Here is a 7,458-nt window from a genome sequence, read left to right as displayed (position 1 = left end):
CGGAGACAACGCCGAACATGTATTTTCTTGTGCTAAATGGGTGAGCATACCATGGCTACCACAAATGTAGTCTTCCATTGCATATCCCATGTACAGATGTAGCACTCCAGATAGGACTCCACCCAGCGGATTCCAACCAAAAACCCAGCAGATCCCAGTGGCTGGGAGATTAAAGCCCTCCCACTATTTTCTCAGAGGTCGTTTCCAAATGTCCCCATTTGTTCAATTTCAGGATTTAACCATGAGATGGCCTTCATTCACAAGTACACAAATGCGGCTTTCACACCAGCGCTTTTCCCGTTCTAGCTCCGTGCTAGTCAGGACTGAAACAGAAAAAAAAGACAAATTTAACTATTTAACAACAGTACTTTGTTGTTGCCTATCCTAATGATGTCTGTAGTGTCAAATCAGTTTGGATATGGGTTTATTAGTATTGATAATATTCTTGTACTAGTGATAGTGTTAGTGTAATCCTTACATACAAAATTGTGTAATGAATTGGTGTAGTGTAAAGGTATTAATCACCTTCTGATAAGAAGACAGAAAGGAAAGCACAGTGTGTTAATTACAACCCTAACATCAATATGATAATTGTCTGACAATGGTCAGGGCGACTCCCTTTTGTCTGAGAACAGCATGTAGAAGCCAACATGCTGTTTTTTTTAACTTATTTAAGAGTTAAGATAAAAGGTTAAACCTTCGTAATTGAGATATTTCAGAGTTAATTAACTTTACAGAACATTTAAATGTTGCTTTCAGCTCCAGGAAGGGCTATTATTATTATTATTATTATTATTATTATTATTATTATGTAACACGTGTTACACGTGGGTCATTGTGGTTTAGCTAGCAATCTCAAATTCAGATAGCACACAACAAAAAGTGTAATACGTGTCATTGAGATGATTTCGCGAAGCAGTGATACTAACAATAAAAAAGAAATTTAAATTCATACTTACATTCTGACACAAAGCGCTTACGGGGAATCTTCTTTCGCTTGCTTCTCGTCGTGTCATTTTCAGTGCTAAGCGGCGTGCAGAGCATAGACTGTATATTTAAGGTGTGGAGGTTGGGTTTTATATATACAGTCTAGCCGAGATGCACGTGACAGGCTCATGGCCAATTGTAGCACTTGAATGCTATGAAGGGGCGTGTCTTGCGTAGGGATCCAGCCGGGTCCCGATTTGCAGCGCATTAACACTTTATTACGGTTTTAATATTTTAATTGTATATCAGTGAAGATACAGAAGCTTTGCTTTGTCAATTTAACAAGGAAGATGAAATACCTGATTCAAAACATCAAAACTATTTGTTTTAATCGTGTGAACAACAAATGAGGATCAGGGTGAGTTCGCTGTGCTTCCATTTCCGGTCTGGCCCAGCAGGAGGCAGCACATGTTGAACTACGCTGGGTGTTAGGGTTTGTGGGGCCAGTAACACAGTAGTAGTCTATGGTTTTAGGTCATCATGACACTGCACACCAAAGTACTCAGTCTTATTGACGGAAGACAGACTTTTAAAAAAAAGAAAAAATTAATTGAATGGCTAATGAAAAAGGAATTGCTTCAAGGAAAAATGAAATGCAAACTCTGCAAAAAGAGGATGAAACTGGAGAAACACTCAAACGTCGACGGACTACTTCGATGACTTCTTCTGTTTACTGATATGTAATGTTACAAAGATAAATTCTTTATCAGCAAAAAAGGACTAGGAATTTACGATTTGTCTTTTGTAGGAAGTGCTGACGTAAAAAACACAGAGGGAAAACGACAAAGAAGTCAGTGAGGTCTTTGTCCCTGTTTGAGAGGAGCAAATTATCCTTGTTCAGCTGGATGAAATACATTTACAGGTAATATTAAGATCATGTTCTAGACTCATGAAGATGGAAATGAATGAGATCATGTATAGATAAGACAAATTATCGGATACTTTTTGATAATTCTTTGCTTTTCGATTTCCGGATTACAATCGTCTATCACCCTAGTTCATACGATCAAATCGATCGAGTTGCTAAGGAATTTATTATAACGGTCTTGTCTTGTATTATAGAAGACAATTCTAGTGCTTGAGACGTTCGAGGTTGTCCCTCGAGACGATGACTTGTAAGGCTTTGACAATTCCTCTATGCCAAGGTAAGAAATAACACGTAGGTACCCATCCCATTTGGGAAATATAGATGTCAGATACCCAATTTGTGCGTACATCATGAGTATTACGGGCTCCCTTTATTGAGAGCTTATAACTAGTAGTCTCAGCCGAGTGAGGACCCCCGAACACACTTCGCGGCGTTAACGGGCCGGTGTGGAGGTTACGTCGGACGCAACATTGATCGCGGAATCAGGGCCGATCGAGTACGATTGTATATTACCCTATTGCATTAACTGCGCGATTGACTTTAATCGAAATCTGTAGCCATTACAATTTGTTGTAAGTTTGTACGAATTTTATTTGCATATAGGAAATGTCCGTTAGTAAACGGGCACCGAGACTCATTTATTGACTATANCATTTTAGAGACGTGCTGTAGTTGAAAGGTGTCACGACCTCGACACAAACTTTTGTTACATTCAAGACTGTGTCTCTGGGTCGTGCATTTGGGTTCTCCAGTTTGTGTCGAGGTCGTGACACCTTTCAACTACAGCACGTCTCTAAAATGGCTTGGCAGAAGAAATGGCTTCATATTTTTTGTGTTGATTTGTTATCGCCACTGTTTTAAAAATGCAATCTCCTTGTTTTTGGATATTAATATCCATTGTTTTATGGATGAAAATATTTAATAAGCGTAGGAATTGCAGCTAATTGTAAAGGTCAGTTAAGCACAGTTTATAAGACATGGAAGATAATTGTACATGGGATATGCAATGGAAGACTACATTTGTGGTAGCCATGGTATGCTCACCCATTTAGCACAAGAAAATACATGTTCGGCGTTGTCTCCGTGCAGTTATTGGTGAGCTTTAATTTTTGGTTATCTGTAAATTACCAGCATGACATGAAGTATACTATCATAAATAAATTGTTTTACACTTACAATACTGATACTGTAACTTAAAATTATAGCATTAAAGTTTCTATTTTACAGTTGAAACTCTATACCGTAAACAAAGATACAGTACTTTTTAAATGACGGTGTTTTATTTTACAGCTATAACAAAAAATAAAGTTATTACATATTACTGTGTTTCGTTTTACAGTTTAAACCCTATTACCGTAAACACAAATACAGTACTTGGAAGTTACTGTTTCATTTTACACTGTTACTCTAAATAAAAACTTGTAAATACTGTGATTACCTTTACAGTGTAACTGGCAGCAATTGACAAGTTATTTACTGTAATTCATCAATCATCAATCAATCAATGTTTATTTATATAGCCCAATATCACAAATGTTACATTTGTCTCAGTGGACTTCACAGTTTGTTCATTCAATTCATTTTACAGTATGTAACTGGCAGCAATTGACAAGTTACATACTGTAATTAATTTTACAGTAAGAAACTTGTCAATTGCTGCCAGTTACGTACTGTGAATTTCACAGTACGTTTCTTACAGTGTAGTGACAAACATTTTTAACGTGGTTTACTGTCTATTCTCTGCTAAATGTATTAGATATTATTTAGTGTGCTATCTTACTAGTGTAGTTCACAAATAACCACGTGAGAAGTTCATCTTTAACACTGCAAACAACTATTGATACAAACTTTAATATTTGAGTATTGCATTCGTACTCCATTCATAATATTCATGGGGACAATTATATTTGTGAGCACATTTTCGCTCCATGTGCCACATTGTTGTGACCAAAACATCATACGGCGTAAACACAGTTCTCACGCATAAATGAAAACAGGCTATAAAGGACTTTCATGAAGGCGTGTGATGACAGGAAATCTTTGTGACGGTGCAGCGCTCATTAGTTTGTCAGAGAAGCCTCTCCCTGCAGGGATATGACAGCCGCCTTCTGCATTGCTAAGTCAAGCGCTGACAGCTGTGACATCAAATCACTGTTTGAAAGCATAACTCATCGCTACGACATTGTGTCATCATGAAAAGCATGCCATACCTGCTACTGGTCTCAGTGCAACACGCCTCACACGCTGACAGCAAACCACACCAATCTGCAGCGAGAGGTGGAGCTGGAAGGTGGAGGCTAAAGGATCATGACGCATGATGCATCTTACTTTTCATGATTGAAAAGTTAGATGCATAGGGAAAAGGAGCGGAGCATGTGGGAGGGCAGAGGGGAGGTTGAAGTGTAACAAGGCGCTGGGGGAGAAACATGTGAAAACTAAAGGAAAAGAAATATCTGAAGTTTGAACAAACTGAAACAAATATCCAATCAAAATATATCTTCTGTATTCATTTTTATGAGCAGGAACTTAAGAACTCGTTTGACCTAATGGTACTTTTCTTGAGAATGTCCATTTAATGCTTTACTTCTACTCTACTACATTTCAGAGGCAAATACATTTACTCCACTACATTGATTTTGACTGCTTATTGCCTGAGCTCTGTTAAGTATAACATAAAGAATTCATGTGTTTCCATCTTACAATTTATTTATCAAAATAGTAATCACTAGAATAACAAGTATGTAATTGTATTTCACTGTACACTATTTCATTTTACATTCTGTTCTTGTACATCTTATTCATTTTACATATATAGACTCCTGCCTTTTGGTCACTTACAACACTCTCTGCATTATTTAACTTATTGTATCTATTGATTTGTTCTGACATACGTATATTACGTTTAATTCATTTGCATTACTTGCACATGGGTCTGCAACTTAATCTGCCTTATTTTTATCGTAATTTATTCTACTCTGTTTCTTCTTGCACAATTTTTTTTTGTTGAATAAAGATAATAATATTGTTTTATGTCCTATAACTATGTCACAAGTTTGAGGAGTTTAGGATTTAAGATTTCCATTGCAATTTCACCATTGTAGCTAGTGTGCATAAAGCCTTTGAATCTTTGACAGTTACTTTGTATATCAAAACACTGATATAGTATGTTGCAGTACTTCTTATCTACAAAGTACAATATTAAAATGATCTGACAAAAACAGGAGAATACACCAATCACTTTTGATACTTGTGTTACATTTAGCTGATAATACTTCTGAACTTTATATTATTCTGAAGTGGGCCATTTTGCAGAATGAATACTTTTTATACATGAAGTATATTTTTTGATGTTAAACTTTTACTTAAATTAAACTTTGAAATACTACTTCTACTTGTAGTGGAGTATTTTAAGACCATTGTATTTGTACTTTCACTCAGTTAAAGCATCTCAGTACTTCTCCACACACTGCATTTAGGCATAAAAAGCAGCTGGCATTATTTTTGGTTAACACAAATTAGCAAAATCCGTCCTAAGCCATGTATAAACACATTTTCTTTCTTTATATGCTCAAACAGAGATGTATATGTTCACGTTGAGAGGCCTAACTATTCGGTGCGGAAAAGAGATTGACAAGGGAGGGTTTTGCAACACTTATTTTGAAAGAGATGTATACGTTTGGAAACTGTAAGTTCCTACATTTAATTCCCATAGCTCGTATTTTGACATGTGACTTTCAACCGGTTTGTGTGAAGTCAGCAGAGGGATTTTTGACAAGCAGAGTGTCGTGCTCTTAGTGTGGGCTCTCTTTTTCTCCTGGGTAACAGGAAATCATGTGGTTGAGTTGTGTGAAAAAAACAGTAGGGGGTCCCAGGGAAAAGTATACCCTTGGGTGCTTTTGAAGACATCCCCCCCTAGTTTCAGCAGGCCCCATGCTGAGCTCATAAAGTCAACTCAAAAGTTAAAGTAGTTTCCGCCATTTTAAATCAAGAATATGCCTACGTTTTCTTTTTCAATAATTTGATTCTCCAGTTTCAAGAATGTACAACAGGTAATGTCAAACATATTATTTTCATCCTGGCCAAATCACTTACAGCTGCCGACAAGAGAAACCACCCAGTCATTTTCAGATCTAAAATATAATTTCCTTGCTGTGATATTCTCTATTTGCACATTGTAAAAACAAGTAGTCATCCGATGCAATAGTTCTCGCACACTGCACATGGCATGCAGGTGGCGTATTAATGAACCTGCTTGATGAATAAAAAAGTATATTTACAGAGGCATTACATCCTTCATTATAATGCTTGATCCAAACAGATTTGACATCAAGCCCGCTCTCATCCAAAGCCAGCAGAGGATTTCACTGCAAATTGGTGAGGTCCTTTTAACAATGTCCCTGTCTGAGTACTGATAGAGCCTCAATAAATCAAGGCAATCACAAGGAGATATGGGAGAGACTTTGCCATAAATCCCACCGGGGTCATAAATGTACAGCATCTAAATGCGTCTGTCCACACTAGTCTCGCTCTGTCTCATGCTTTCTTTATTTTTTTTTGTTCGTCTCCATCTTTAAACACTCCCATGTGGATGTCGATCCAATCATCATTGAAATAGTGCTGCTGCTGATGTGCTGTCACTTTAAATGCTCACTGGTTCTTTGGATGATTGTGCCAAATGTCTAATGGCATTTAGCAACAGTTACATCATTCATAGTAAAGAGATTAGAGTGTACCTAATTAGCTCTCAACAACCACTTGTCGGACATGTCGCTTGTGGTACTGGTCGTTGACACTATAGATGGAGCTGTGTATAGACCTGTAGAGCAAGCACACTCGGGAAGCCATCAGGAGAGTTCAAGTATACAGGACACACACTCAGACTGGGCATCAGCACTAGGAAAATGAAGGAATTGACCGTTATAAACATACTAGCAAGTGGTCTAGAGATTGTGACATTGAAACAATACCAGCATTTGATCCTTTAGTGTTAATATCTAGAAGATAATAATATTGGTTTTGCTTGCATAAAATCACTGCAAATGTTCAATTCAATATGACATGAGATTGGTGCAGTTTAGATATTTGTTATATTTGAAAGTTTTGTTTAAAGTATTTGTGTAACAATATTTGAAAGGGGGGAGTAGTGGTGGCATTTTAGGCCACTGGATTCTTTAGTAGAAAAAAGGTGTCAAATTAATTGTATAACTTGTTGGGAACTGCAAACACATTTTTTGTATATTTTAAGAATTCCCTAGCCCTAGTTCACACCTTTAACATGATCTACACAATGCCGATCATTTAAATAAACACATAGAGTAAAGCAAAAGGTCCCATGGATGAAAGAATGACACTGATTTAATCAGCATATAAAGGGAATCAGTGTTTGTTTAACATGTGTTTTTACATTGTGTATGTTCTACACATACTGTCAAGCAGATACATAATTCAGATCTGGAAAAATTGCTCTTAACTGTTTAAAACGGTTTACACAGTCCAGGATCCAATCATCAACAAGGATAAGTGCACAGGAAGGCTGACGATGAGCTGGAATTCCCTCCACTGTAAACTGTCATCTAAACTACTTCGCAGTGAGCCTCCCCAGC

This window comes from Notothenia coriiceps, unplaced genomic scaffold, assembly GCF_000735185.1.
Source record: "Notothenia coriiceps isolate Sejong01 unplaced genomic scaffold, NC01 NC01_scaffold00022019, whole genome shotgun sequence".
NCBI classification, from domain to species: Eukaryota; Metazoa; Chordata; class Actinopteri; order Perciformes; family Nototheniidae; genus Notothenia; species Notothenia coriiceps.
Note: the sequence above shows the minus strand (reverse complement) of the source record.